The 14,874-nt window shown below is 42.1% G+C and overlaps 1 protein-coding gene across 5 annotated transcripts in view; it reads left to right on the forward strand.

Moving 5' to 3' along the window:
• NCALD (neurocalcin delta) overlaps window positions 1-14,874 on the forward strand; it is a 458,484-nt gene that overhangs the window by 321,321 nt on the left and 122,289 nt on the right. The gene's annotated exons all lie outside the window — the stretch shown is intronic.

Here is a 14,874-nt window from a genome sequence, read left to right on the forward strand (position 1 = left end):
TAATTTGGTTCTTGTAGCCCCCGGTGCTCCATGGAAACCCCAAGATGCAATGAGAAAGGAAAAGTTAACTAAGGTTCTCTTATGACTTATTAACCAGAATAGCTCCATTTGGGGCTGTTTTTCTTACGATGCTTTCCTGAAATAAGGGCTCCAGGGCTTTAAAATGTCTGCAAACTCCTGCTCTCCTCCATCAGAACGACATGCTTGTCTTGCTCAGTATTAATCTCTTTATGTCAACTTTGGATCATTTCCCTTCTTACTTAAGACGTGGCCTTTCTCAGACTTTTGTAATGCTTGTTCCTCCTCATTTCCCTTTTGCACCATAGATAGTTCTTTACCATTTCCCATCCTTATGACAGACCTGAACATGTCCCGGCATCCTCTTTTCACATAGGATCATTATTTCTCATGAGCTTAAATGCTTGGAGTTAAACTCTCTTATCTCAAGGTCCCTAAGTTCAACCACATATCAATACCTCACCCCATACTCTACTCTCTGATCTAAGTCTCTCTAAAATGGTTACGCAGAAAGCATTAACCTTCGGGTCCCTTGAGTCTCACATGCACCCAGGAGCAGTGTCTGTTTTCTGTCTTCGTTGCTGTACTATAAACTCCTTGAGGGTAGAAGACACATCTTATTTTTCCATCTCCACATTGAGCATTGGTCTTTAATATGGTAGGTGTATTAGTTAAGAATTCCATTGGCTTCAAATAACAATGGCTTGAATAAATTAGGGGCTTTCCTTTACTCACGTAATTAGAGGTCTAGAGGGGAGCAGTCCAGAGGTGGCGTGATGGCCCATTATGTCATCATGGACCCAGGTACCTTTGTCTATTCAAGAATCCCTAGCATCTGCTTGTCACCTGTGGTCCCCAGATGGCTGAAGCTCCTCCAGCATCGTGTCCACATGCCAGGAGAGAAGAAAGAGAGGGAGAACGGGCAGTTTGTCATAGACAAACTTGTTGGTGGTCGACACCAACAAAGCAACAATCAGCCAACCCTCCTTAATCGCTTTCTCAGAAGTGATATCCAGTGAGACCACTTACATTTCATTCGTGAAACTGTGTCATATGGACACCTGTAGTGAAAGGAGTCTGAAAATGCAGTGTTCTTGAAACGGGGTATGTTGTTATGAATAAAATTGGGGTTCAGTTGGGAAAGAAGAAAGACATAATGGATATTTGGTAGGCAGCCTAACATCTCTGCCAGGGTAAGTATGCAAAAATACTGCCTATGGACGGAGTGGTAGGCTTCCCCCCAACAAATGGACTGTATCGAGCTCCCGGAAGCGTCGTTGTCCAAGTGCAGTCCCCAGACCACCTACGTCAGCATCACCTGGGAATTTGTTAGAAACGCAAATTCTCAGGCCTTACCCCAGACCTACTGAATCATAAGCAAATGGAGTCAGCGATCTGTTTTAAATACCCCACAAGGGATTCTGATGCATTCAAAAGTGTGAGGACCACTGGACCAGAGTGACCAAACATGGAATCCTAGCCTTTCGGGCTCTTCCCGTCCTGACATCACCAGTGTAGGCTGCATAGGCTAGTGGTGCAGTTAGGCACTAGAAAGTCTTTATAAAGCAATTAAGCTCACCCAAATAGGGCCAGAACAATCCAGGGTCATGAAGTTGCTGGGTTCAGGAAGAAATTGAAGAAAAACCTGTGTGGAATAACCAAGCGACGAAGGAAACTTAGCATGCCAACAAATGCCAAAGGCCTCTTCCATTCAGATGGCCATCTTCCTTCCTACTCAGTTGAAGGGCTTCTATCCCGTGTGGCAACAAAGCATTACTCTAGGATTTTGTAATTAAAAATTATTTGAAAGGTACAATGCTTTCTTTTTTTTATTGGGGTATAGTTGTTTTACAATGTTGTGTTAGTTTCTACTGGACAGCGAAGTGGTATCTATTTTATACATATTAGTGTATAGATGTCAATCCCAGTCTCCCAATTCATCCCCCCACCCACCCCCCACTTTCCCCCCTTGGTGTCCATACATTTGTTCTCTACATCTGTGTCTCGGTTTCTGCCTTGCAAACCGGTTCATGAAATGTACGGTTCTTAAGCTTCCATGGGGCCACTAAAAGGTAGCTTTTGGGGAGGGGGTTTTAGCCATCCTGTAATATCCAATTACATTTCCTCCAAATAACCCAAAACTAACATGCAATTATGTAAAAAGTGCTCACAGAGCACATGCAGCTCTAAGTTAGGCCTTGTGGCCCAGGCCTCCCCAAAGCCTGGTTCACAGGCAGATCCAATGACAGCGAAGTGGTATCTATTTTATACATATTAGTGTATAGATGTCAATCCCAGTCTCCCAATTCATCCCCCCACCCACCCCCCACTTTCCCCCCTTGGTGTCCATACATTTGTTCTCTACATCTGTGTCTCGGTTTCTGCCTTGCAAACCGGTTCATGAAATGTACAGTTCTTAAGCTTCCATGGGGCCACTAAAAGGTAGCTTTTGGGGAGCGGGTTTTAGCCATCCTGTAATATCCAATTACATTTCCTCCAAATAACCCAAAACTAACATGCAATTATGTAAAAAGTGCTCACAGAGCACATGCAGCTCTAAGTTAGGCCTTGTGGCCCAGGCCTCCCCAAAGCCTGGTTCACAGGCAGATCCAATCTAAGGACCCTTTCTTACTGGTCTGCAACAAGCTAAAGAACTTGAACTCGAATGTAAATCAAGTACAGTCATCCCTCAGTATTGCTAGGGGATTGGTTCCAGAACCTCCTGCAGATACCAGAATCCATGGATGCTCAAGTCTCTTGTATAAAATAGCCTAGTACAGTCAACCCTCCTTATCCACTGGTTCCTCATCTGCAGATTCAACCACCCACGGGTGGAAAAGGGCCAACTGTATGTTACTAAGCTCACTGTTTAGTTCAACTGACATTTTTTTCACACTAAGACTTTCTTAAAGAAGAAATCAGTGCAGGAGAGAAACAAATGGTTTGCAGACCTGCTCCTTTGTGAAGCACTGTTCTAACAGTTCCCTTCCAGCAAGACAGCCACCCTGGCCCTTTCTTCCTGGAAATTCTGGATCTGACACTTTAGGCATCCTCTGTCCTTCATTTCTTTAACAAGCATTTAGTTGGTGCCCACAGTGTACGAAGTACTGTGCTGGATGCTTGGGAGACAGTGGTCAACGGGGCAGTCTGTGAGGATATCAGCTGTCATCAAATGGTAGTATCAAATGAGCAAGTATATGTGGATGTACTTTATAAACCTAATTAGATTTCAGAATCAGATAGTAGTCTCTTTCCTCCATTAGCTGGAATAAAAGGTTCAAAGAGAACAAGAAGATAACACTGGCCAAATTAAAACCCACCGCTCCCCAGCATCCCTGCCTTTAGCGGAACTTGCTTAGCTCTTTTCTCTCTCTGTGGTAGATCTCATCTGAAAGAACATTGTTCTTGAGCTTAAGAAGAGGAAAAAGAATTTAGAGTTACATTTTGGATGAGAAACATACAATATTGACAATTCAGTTCACAGTCAACCTCCCTCCTGGATGTCTGAACATAAAGCCAATGTATCATTGGAACCTAAGTGAAGGGGTAATGAAACTCCAGGTCATGAAAATTGCTATTAACTTGGCCTCTGGGGGGGCGCCAGTGAGAATATGCTCCTCTGTCACATTGCTTGCGGTCTCTTAGCCTAGGGATTTAGGAAGCAGCAGGAAACGGCCAGGATGCTTAGGAATGGAGACGAGCTGTCAGGGAGGATGGGAGGGACGGGAGAGAACAGTGCTGGGCCTATAGCAACTTTAAAAGACGTGCAAGCAACTATGGCAAATGTTAACATCTGTTAAATCCTAGGAGTTTATATTTTTCTCTCTACTTGTCTTTACATTTTAATATTTTGTAACTTACATTTAAAAAGTTAAACAATATCCCTAAAACAGAATAGTGTCTTCAGATAATCAGTGTAACACAGAAGAGATATTTCAGTAAATAAAATATTCATGGCCTTAAAATTATGAAGGACACAGATAGCTTAGGGGGGTGTGTGTGTGTGTGTGTGTGTGTGTGTGTGTGTGTGAGACTGAGTGGTATTTGGAAGCCTGCATGCCTCTTTTCTATAGTTAGAAATTACTTGGCAGGTCAAAACAGTGAGCTCCAGGCCTTATTGTTCAGAAGTCAGAAGCTTTAGCATGCATCAACATCCCCTGTAGGGTATTTTAAACACAGATTACTAACTTCTTCTGATACAGTAGGTCTGGGGTGAAGCCTGAAAATTTGCATTTCTAACAAGTTCTCAAAACAAATCCTGATGATGTCTTGTTGAGTAGACATTATGTGCTCTTCCCACAGTGATCTGGATTGCTTTGATTCATTTATTCAATAGATATTTAGTAACTACCTACTATGTGCCACGTATTAAGTTATATGCTGGAGGTATGTAACTTACAACTCCTTATCGAGAAGCAATCGTTAAGTACAGTTTATATCAATATGTTTATGCCAAAAGATGAGCAATCATTTAGACACTGAAGCAAGCTGTTGGATATTATAATAGCTAATCAGCAGGCTAGGGGAACTCCTTAGTGAGGGCTGCATATGAAAACTTTACTTTTTTGTAGATAGTAATTAATAATGATTACAGATAATTTTCCTTTGCTCTTCTTGTCTCCCCCCTGCCAATCTCCTCCTATTCTTTTCTCTCTTCCTGCTCTTCCTCCCTTGGATAAACATGGTTGATTGACTAATTTGATAGCTATCTCAACCCCCTTCTTCCTTGCTGTGTGTAACCATAGGTTCTGGAAAGCCAGATATTTGCTGTGCCAGATTCCCTGGCAGCCAGGGCTGGCCACGGGACCCAGTTTTACAGTCAATGAGACATAAGTGGAAGTATGCTGGGGGGTCTTCTGGGAAAGGTTTTGCTTCTATATAAAGGAGAAAGCAGTAAGAAGAAGATCACTGGTATAGTCTATTTCCCTGTCTTTCTGCCTTGAAGGTGGACGTGATGTATGGGGTTGCAACAGCCATCTTGTGACCATGAGGCAACCAAAATCAGGATGAAAAATCCAAAGGTGGCAGAGTAGAAATAGTGAAAGAGCCTAGTCTTTGATAACATTTGTGACCAGCTGAACCACTGTTAGCAAACCACCCATATTCAGACAATGTTAGTGATAAAAGCAAAACCCTATTTTAATACAGTTAATTTCTATCACCTGCAGAGGAAATCATTCCCAACTGATACATCCGCTTCTCTGCCCACGCCGCCCCCTCTTTTGTCTTCTCTTCTGGTTTCCTTTTTCTTCTTTCCTTGTTGTGGGATGAATTGTGGGCCCCTCCCCCACCAAATTCATATGTTGAAATTCTAACCTCTAGTACCTCAGAATGTGACTGTATTTGGAGATAAGGTCTTTAAAGATGTAATTAAGTTAAAATGAAGTTGCTAAGGTGATTCCTAATCCAATATGGCTGATGTCCTTAAAAGAAAAGGAAATTTGTATACAAAGATGCACAGAGAAAAGACCATGTAAAGACACAGGGAGAAGATGGCCATTTATAAACCAAGGAGAGAGACCTCAGAAGAAACTAACCCTGATGACACCCTGATTCTGGACTTCTAGCCTCCAGAGCTGTGAGAGAATCCATTTCTGTTGTTTAAGTCACTTAGTCTGTGCTACTTTGTTAGGGCAGCACTAGCAGACTAATACACTTCTTCCTCCCCTTTTTTCATTCTCTATTCTTTTTCTTTTCCTTTGTTGACTGGTGTGTGTGTGTGTGTGTGTGTGTGTGTGTGTGTGTGTGTGTGTGTGTGTAATATCCAAGGAACACCCAAGAGTGAGGAATGCCCTTGTGTAAACCAATAGCTGAGAAGAGGACTGGGTCCACCATAACTGATCTAGACCAGTCAAGATTCAAGGAACCCCCAAGAGTGAGGAATCCTTTCAGTGGGGCCCCTCAGCAGACTTTACATGCCCTTGTGTAAACCAATAGCTGAGAAGAGGACTGGGTCCACCATAACTGATCTAGACCAGTCAAGATTGACCTCTTTTAGCTGGGAGTGGAAACTGCCTTTCTTACAGCTCATAGATGCTCATAGAATGATGGGGACCAAATTACAAACAGGGTTCTGTAAGAAGAGTGGTTATCATCAAGGGGTGATCTTTGGCCAACTCAAGGGGCATTTGGTAATGTCTGGAGACATTTTTGGTTGTCGCACCTAGGGGGAGAGTGTTGCTGTTGGCATTTATTTCATAGAGACCAGGGATGAGGCTAAACATTCTACAATGCACAGGACAGTCCCTACAACAAAGAAGTATCCCTCCCAAATGTCAAAAGTGTAAGATTGAGGAACCCTGTGATACAAGGGGCTGCGGGGAGCTGTTGGGAAGGCAACAAGTAGTTGCCCTCACATCTGCCACAGATGGAACTACGTGTGTAGCACTTCCCTGTCAGTCTAGCCAGCTGCAGGCTACAGCACCCTGAGTGATGGAAACGGATCTCATTACATTGGCTGGCCAGCCCTTAGTCTACAACTGTATGTCAGACACCTGAGTGAGTCAGAAAGATTTGTGCAGACTAAAGTTAGAAGAGAGAAAACAAATGATGATTTAAAAATAAATTTGAATAGGCCTATTTAGACCCTCTGAGACTGCAGTCTGATACATATATAGGACTAAAAATATAAAAATATGGTACTCTGTCACTCAAATCACTAGATTTCACTAGCTCTGAGTATAATAATGCCTTAATCACTGTGTAAAATTAATGCCTTTTAATATTTAAAATATATTAATAGCTTTATGTTGGTATATTATTGGTATATATTTAAATTAATTTCATAATTTCTAGGAGTAGCTCTTTTTAGCATTATAATCAATGACTAGATTTTTTTGTATCCATCCATCTTGATGTTTTGCAGTAAATAAGAAATGATGTAATAAAATATATTTATGGTTTAAATAATAGTTCAACAATTTTTAAGCTTGCTTTGCAAACTTTACTTAAATATGGTTTATATTATTGAATGATAGGCACACTTGTTTCTACAAAGGTCGCTAGATTTAAAAGAAATCAATGCCATGACCTGTAATTTCCTTTACAAATAGAATTTGTTCTGTTTGCTTATGGCTTCTGTTTGCAAGATCACAATTTCCCCTCAAATAACAATGAAAGAAGTGACATAGAAGACTTTGGCCAAATTTGCTGACAGTTTCATGGTGTCCAGTTTTGTTAAAAGTGATCGTGTACCTACTTTTATATATATCATAATGTATCAGCTTTGGATATAGCAAAAAGCATTAAACTGTAAAACATTTTCTGTTTTACAGGCTGTAGTTTACGGGGCCTCCCAAGAAGTGCTTTTGCTTAAACATTCTTTAATCAGTTCATGAGGAGTTTGCCTTGGACTTCATTTTTAAAAGAATGACCACTAATATATTCACTTAGATGTGCTCCTTTGCATTCACATATATTTTTTGCATTCACTTTTTTTTTTTCTTAACCAGTGTCTAGAAGCCAGAACTATCATCTTTCATTCAGCCCTATTATAGACCTAGGGTCTTCATAGGAATATTCCTTCAGTTTGAGGATGATCTTAAGCTGTGTTTTTCTGTTTAGTTGCCTATGGATGACAGTTAATGATGTTTTTACACATTTAAGAGCGCTCCAGTTCCCTAGTACATGGACATATTTCTAATTGGTTCCAGGCTCCTTGCTATTAATAGCCGTGGAAGGTACACTGTACATCTAATTTAGTGCTGCCTGGGGTGACACAATTGGTTCTGTTATTTTACTGCCAATATGTACAGCTTATGTGACAGGGAGCCTGGAGCTAATTGACAAGATCCCTGCCCTCAGAGGCCGAATCCAAGACAAGCTTCTCAGATGGTTTCCCTTCAGTGACCTCAGGGCTCCTCATCATCCCAGCTACCTTTGGTTTGGTGCCACGACTGAATAAGGAAGGCAAGCCACCTCGTAGGTTCTACTTCATTCAAGACTCACTTGACTTTATCCAAGCCCACCCTGATGGACTGTGGAAGGCCTCAGGGGCAGCTCCTGAGTTCCTACATATTTCGAGGTAGCAGTATCGAAGAAGCCTAGGGGATTTGTCTTGAATGAGTGTTGGCAGGGCAAACGTGTTTTATTTTATTTGAATTGTATTTTTTTTCTTTTTGAGTCAGCTGTGCAGAGGCTGACAGATATTTGGTAGGGAGGGGGGTATAAAGCCCCCTGAGTCACCCTTTGGCACAGACACTGGTCATTCCCCTCATGGAAAGCCCCTTCTAGTGGCGTCAGTGAGGGCTGATTTCTCTGCATGCCTCTTTCGAGTATAATAGCAGCGGATCTCTCTTATATTCCACCACCCAACCCCAGCTTCCCACTCAGCCAAGCTGCAGCTACGCAGGGCTTGTGACTGCTCCGGGAACTGGACACACAGCTTTCTCTTTTCTTCTGCTCCTTGGTTTTTGGTGTTCCCAAGGCCTAGACTCTCTCCCCTTCCCCAGCATCCATGACCTCTACCAAAACCCAGTGTAAACCCTACTTCTTCCTCTTTTTTTCCAGTTTTGTTGAAATATAATTGACATACATCTCTGTGTAAGTTTAAGGTGTACAGCACAATGAGCTGACTTACATGTACTGTGAAATGAATACTGCAATAAGTTTATTTAGCATCCATCATCCCATATAGATACAATAAAAAGCAGAAAAAGAAAATAATTTTTTTCCTGTGATGAGAACTCTTATGATTTACTCTCAACAACTTTCACATATATCAACTTTCACATATGATATCACATATCATATCTCAACAACTTTCACATACATATATCATATATCATACAGTGTTACTCTAGTCATTACGTTGTACATTATGTCCCTAGTACTTATTTTCTTATAACTGGAAGTTTGCACATTTTGAACACCTTCCTCCAATTCTTCCCCCTAAGTTGTCCCAATTCCACCGTAAGATGTTACAGAAAAACCCAGACAGACTTTCTGGCCAAGCCAATACCTTTTGACCATCATTCTCCTATTCCCCCTCCCTTCACCCGCTGCCTCTGGTGACCACAAATCCGATCCCTTTTTCTGTGAGTTTGGATTTTTCTTTTTGTTCTGTTTTCTTTTGTTTTTAGAGTCCACATGTAAGTAAAGATCACACTGTATCTGTCTCTCTCTGCCTAATTTATTTCACTTAGCATAATGCCCTCACATTTCACCCATGTTGTTGCAAATGGTAGAATGTTTTCATTTTTATGGTTGAATAAAATTTCATTGTTTATATATACCACAGCTTCTTTACCCATTCACCCATCTATGGACACAGGTTGTTTCCATGTCTTGGCTATTGTAAATAATGCAGCTGTAAACATGGGGATACAGATATCTTTCTGAGTTAATGTTTTAGTTTTCTTTGGATATATTTCCCAGAAGTGGAATTGCTGGATTATATGGTAGTTCTATTTTTAATTTTTTGAGGATCCTCATACTGTTCTCCATAGTGGCTGTATCAATTTACATTCCCACCAGCAGTGCATGTGGGTTCCCTTTCTCCACACCCTTGCTAGCATTTGTTGTCTCTTGTCTTTTTTGTCGATGGCCATTCTAACAGGTGTGAGGTGATATCTCACTGTGTAAACCGTACTTCTGAGAAATCATCTTGAACCCTCTCCAGACAGAATTAATTACACCCTCTCTCATGTATGCTCACAGCACTTCCTCTGCACTACTGGTCGCCCCAGGTCTGGCATGGAACTCTTTTTTTTTTTTAATTATTTTATTGGAGTCTGTGTTAGTTTCAGGTGAACATCAAAGTGATTCACTTTTACATATAATTCTTCTTTTCCAGATTCTTTTCTCATATAGGTAATTACAGAATATTGAGTAGAGTTTCCTGTGCTATATAGTAGGTCCCTTTTGGTTATCTAACTTATATACAGTAGTGTGTGTATGTTAATCCCGAGCTCCTGATTTATCCCTTTCTCCCACCTTTCCCCTTTGGTAAACAGTTTGTTTTCCATATCTGTAAGTCTGTTTCTGTTTTGTAAATAAATTCATTTGTATCATTTTTTAAAATTAGATTCTACATATGAGTGATATCATATGATATTTGTCTTTCTCTGATGGCGTGGAATTCTAGTTGTCCAACACAGTTTTCCTCAGCATTTGATTGTGAGCAGTTTGAAGGCAGGATCGTATCTGACTCACTTCTATATCACCAGTGCCCAGACAGTTTCTGACATTTGGGTGGGCTCAGTAAAGACATGTTGCATTAACCTCTTGTTGTCATTATGGTGTCTATCTTTACCAGCATCAATGAGAAGGAGGTGTTCACCAAAGGAAAGGCGAACAGGTAGCTAAAACATAACCCTATGAATGCTGAACCATTTTCCGGATGAAAAAAATTTTATGTACAGCCCTGCCTTAAGAAAAAGGTCTAACATAATGCTTTGCTTCATGACTAGGGATCTTCTTGTGGGCATTGGTTATTTCACTGAGCTCTAATATTATCAGTGTTCTGCATCCTATGAAAGTGCCATGAAATAATGGTGTCAATCAATGCTTTTTAAATAAAACGTATATATTAACAAAACAAAGCATTGGTCCAGCCAGTGACCTTCCAATGGAGCACCAAATGTTAGCCTGTCAGTTTCTGATTTGAATGAATGAATACAGGTTGACTTGGCTTACAAAACATCTGGAATACACTGATCTTTCCTTAGATCATTTAGTGTGAAATTCCCCCAAAAATTTCCTGTTTCTGAAAAATATTAATTTTCAGGAAGGAAACTTTTAAAATACTCAATGACTACTGAAGGGCATACGAACTTGAATTACATTACATATTTTCACCTCCTTTAGAGAACCAGGTGTTGCCACACCAAAATGGCTATACATTGCCTTTTATCCATCCAGTCATCCAATAAACACCATGTTCTAGGCATTGTGCTAGGACTTAGGGACCTAAGAGTGAAAAATGTAGACATAGTTCTTGCCTTAAGGTCTTCATGTTTAGAGAGGAGAGACAGAGCAACAAACAGAATTGCAATAGAGAATGTCTTTCCATTTTGAGAACTTCACCAGCCCATAAAACATTGTCTGCCTCTGCCACGTCACTTGACATTACTACGGCTCTTCCATCACTGGTTTAATAGACCATCGTAACCCAGACAAGAGCCAGTTGTATTGCTCTGGTGGTGCAGTTTGGGGTTTTGAAGAGGGTCTGCAGTGATCTCTCTGGACTTGGTTATTCTTGGTGCTTCCGTGGTAGGGTTGGGGAGCTAGTTAAGGGAAATAAGATTTATATTTGTAATCTGAGAGGTTTGGAGGAGAATAGTGATGCCTGTCAGTAATGGGAGGGGACTGTCACCAACGGCAGCTCCAGTGGCAGTGATTGTGTTCAAGTAGAGAAAGTGGGAAGTAGTTGCTGCTGCTGAAAGCTGGAGCAAAATTTCCTACTTGGGGAGTTTCTAGAAGCACATTTTGTTTATACAACAAAATATGATTGAGTCACGTGGATATCCAAATGTTAGTAAGTAATGGAATTGAGTTGTTTGATTTACATCTATTGGTCTTTGTCACATGTGTCTTACATTAATGTTTAGTTATTTATTTCTATTGTATGCAAAGAGCCATGCTAGATACTGAGGGGGCTCTGTTTTGTTCTCAGTGGGTTTATAGCTCAGGAATGACATCAAGCCAAGGACATAGGGCATGCAGATTCAAGGTCACAGGGAGAATGCCAACTGTGAATGGAAGTAGGTCTTGGTTCCTAATGGGAAAATAAGAGTATTGTCCTGTTGAGATGTTTTAAAAGCTCAGTTCTGTGGAGTGATGGGCAATGGAGAGTTTCCCCGGGTCTTGGTGCAGGACGAAGGGTCCCTTAACCCTATCGAAGCAGTGTCATTGATAATAGCAGGTGCTGGGGTTGAGAACAACTGTTAAAGGTCACACAAAGATCAAATTTATTATAGATTTTTGAGATCAGAGTATATTTGAAATGTAAAAATTCAGTTTAACTAATAATTATTTACAATCTTCAGAAGTTCTCTGCAGGCTGTGAGGGGTTTCATTGTATATTCTTCTACATGAGACTAACTTTAATGTATACAGAGAAAAAAAAAAAGGTTGGGTCAGACTAATTTTGCCTTTTCAATGGTAATTTAAAATTTAGGGGTAAAACATTGACTTACTGTGGAATGAATAGAGGTTTTTACGGAGATCGTTCTTGTCATGTGAGCTAATCGTGGACTGTTAGAATTGGAAATGCGTGATGATCTCTATCAGGGGTTTTCAAATGTTGTAAACAGTATTTTATACCGATATATAGTACGTCAGACAGACAAAAGTAGAGTTGGCTTTGGGGACTGATCCCCGTCGACTTGCTCTGTTAATGTCTCCAAGAGGTTCCCTGCGACACAGTTTGCAAACTGCTGCTCCAGGCCTGTCTCCACATTTTGCCAAGGAGGGTGCCAGGGCCCAGGAAGGGAAAGTGTATTCCCCTGTAGTACTGCTTGTCAGAAGCAGAAAGGGGTCTGGGTTCAGATATTTTGACTTATTTCATTGAGCTTTCTTCTGAAAACCTAACACAATTTGCATGTCTTTTCATTTGTGTTTCCAAACGTCCGTGTCCTTTGAAACTGGGTCACAGTCTGATTAGTGATAGTAACTGAGGAAAAGAATGACTGTGGTGTTCTGGGCTGAGAGGCAAAGAGGTTAAATCCACTGTGTCATTTTTAATCTCCTTATTGTATTTGGCTGTATTCATCTTTGCTCTTCAAATGGAAAAGAGAGCTTTCCATGAAGCCCAGCCCCGGTCCCTTCCCTACAGTGGGAAATGCAGTTGCACAGAAGATGGTAGATGTCTATGCGCATCTTCTGTGTGATCCTGGCAGCCAGTCAGTGCTTTTTATTAGCACTGGTGGGGGTCCTTTGTAGACTCCCAGGTGTTGCCACACTTTGGGTAGCAAGACCCTGCACAATTCTGTCTTACCACTGCTTAGGTAATCTAGATCTCTCAGGTGTAATCTTTGTTATTAGGTGCGTTCAGCTGAGGAGACCAGGCGGCAGACAGCTAACTGTCCACTAGCTCTTCATGCTCCCCTTTGTGTAGTACAGATTTGTTTCTGGGGGGGAGTAGCTTCTCAGTCAGAAACCACATCTCTCCCACTCCCCCCAGCCCCGCCACACACACACACACGCGCGCACACACACACACACACACACAGAGTTAGGGACAGCCACACAATCAAGCTTAGCTCATGAAATGTGAGCAGTAGTGATACACACCACTTCTAGGCCTGGCCTATCAGACTCCCATGCAACGTTGCTCAGTGCTCTTTCCCTATCTGTTGGCTGGATATACAGAATTTAAGACCCTAGACCATGGTTTCTTAAGTTCAGCACTGTTAGCATTTGGGGCTGAATAATTCTTGGTTTTGAGAGCCCAGCCTGCGCACTGAAGGATGTTTAACTGCATACCTGGCCTCTACTCGCTTAATGGCAGTAGTACTTCCCCGCTTCGTAGCAACCAAAATTGTCTCCAGACATTACCAAATAAATGTCCCCTGGTTTGGGGGGACAGGGCAGACAAAATGACCCCTGATTGAGAACCACTGCCTAGAGTGTTACAGAGCCACTGATGGAAGGAGCATGGGTCCCTGCATCACTGTGAAGTAGAAAGTCAACTGGGTATTACTGCACTGGATTATCAGCTGTGGAAAATGTGAGGTTTGTTTGTTACAACACATGGTGGTACCTAACCAAACACACTGCTTTGATCTGCTTTGCAAATTGGACTTCTGCATAAGATTCCTTTTAAAGAAAGTTTTCCCTCAAAAAGAATAAAATGAACAAAACCTTCAGAAACTTTGGACCCAGTTCGGCCTCTTCCCTTTACAGATGAGGACCAGGTACGAAGATGTGAGGTGACTTGTCCAAGATCACCCAGCTAGTGAGCTGCAGAGGCAGGCCCAGGACTCAGGCCTCCAGAGGCTTTGTCCAGTGCCTTAACCAGAAGTCACCCACCTCTAACACTTTCCAGTCAAAACAGATGGAAGTGCGACTTCCCTGGTGGCGCAGTGGTTAAGAATCCCCTGCCAATGCAGGGAACACGGGTTCCAGCCCTGGCCCGGGAAGATCCCACATGCCACGGAGCAGCTAAGTCCGTGCGCCACACCTACTGAGCCTGCTCTCTAGAGCCCATGAGCCACAACTGCTGAAGCCCGAGTGCCTAGAGCCCCGTGCTCCACAACAAGAGAAGCCACCATGATGAGAAGCCCACGCACCGCAACGAAGAGTAGCCCCCACTTGCTGCAACTAGAGAAAGCCTGCATGCAGCAACACAGACCCAACACAGCCCCCCAAAATTAATTAATTAATTAAAAAAAAACGCACCGCAACGAAGAGTAGCCCCCACTTGCTGCAACTAGAGAAAGCCTGCATGCAGCAACACAGACCCAACACAGCCCCCCAAAATTAATTAATTAATTAAAAAAAAACGGATGGAAATGGTAAAACCAGCTACACTGAAAAGTAGCACTATCTCAAAAACCTGGTACAGTTTAACTTGGCCAAAACTTAGGCTGATGTCAGCCTAGTCCTGCAGGTAGGATTGGTGTATAAAGCACCTTTAGTTCATCCCTCCATTGTGTTTTTTCTACCTGTTCATTGTGTTATATTATCTGAGTCACTATTTGGGGGTAAAACATCGCCTCAGTCTTCAGTGATGCTGTTCAGTGGGGTCCCAAGGAGGTGAGTCCCCAAAGCAGGGCCAGCATGGAGTTCCAACTGGGAGGAGAGGAGGACTAAGGGACCAGGAAGCCAGGGAAACAGAGGCCCACCAGGTGGCCCAGCCACACCTGGTGTGTGCTCTGAGTCGGGGGACAAGCCCACTTGCTAGTGGAAAAGATG

This window comes from Physeter macrocephalus, chromosome 15 (assembly GCF_002837175.3).
Source record: "Physeter macrocephalus isolate SW-GA chromosome 15, ASM283717v5, whole genome shotgun sequence".
NCBI classification, from domain to species: domain Eukaryota; kingdom Metazoa; phylum Chordata; class Mammalia; order Artiodactyla; family Physeteridae; genus Physeter; species Physeter macrocephalus.